This window comes from Acanthisitta chloris, unplaced genomic scaffold (genome assembly GCF_000695815.1).
Source record: "Acanthisitta chloris isolate BGI_N310 unplaced genomic scaffold, ASM69581v1 scaffold5940, whole genome shotgun sequence".
Lineage (NCBI taxonomy): Eukaryota > Metazoa > Chordata > Aves > Passeriformes > Acanthisittidae > Acanthisitta > Acanthisitta chloris.
The window spans coordinates 1-361 of record NW_008650969.1 but is presented as its reverse complement, the minus strand read 5'-3'; the positions used below and the strand labels follow the sequence as shown (position 1 = coordinate 361).

General features: G+C 48.2%; 1 protein-coding gene across 1 annotated transcript in view; it reads right to left on the bottom strand.

Moving 5' to 3' along the window:
- LOC103798755 (mesoderm induction early response protein 3-like) overlaps positions 1-272 on the bottom strand; it is a gene marked incomplete at its 3' end in the record, with an annotated part of 17,296 nt that extends 17,024 nt beyond the window's left edge. Inside the window, exon 1 of the mRNA XM_009071041.1 lies at positions 251-272. The remainder of the gene's footprint in view (positions 1-250) is intronic.
- Positions 273-361: the final 89 nt, after the last annotated feature.

The window sequence follows — 361 nt, the reverse complement described above, 5'->3', positions numbered from 1 at the left end:
GACTTAAAAGTGCTACAAAACTTGATTTTCATTTTGGGTTCCAAGCAGCCAATTACTGTGACCAGAGGTAAGGGAAGAACTCTACAGAGCACATCTCTTTTTAAAATCATTTAGGTGGTTAGTTACATGAACATGAAGCATTAGGAAAGCTACAAGGCAACAGGAGGTAAGTTTGGGAAGGAGCAGAAAGAAGAGAGCAGCATGCAGGCAGCAGGCTAGGTGCTGGGGCAGAAGGTGGGCAAAGACAAACCTGGGCTCGAACTCCCAAAGGAAGCCTGTAGGGAGAGAAAAGAGCAAAGTGAGACACAGGCTCCCTCCAACCCAGCAGCAGGTAGAGGGGCTCCATTTCACACCCCCTCCA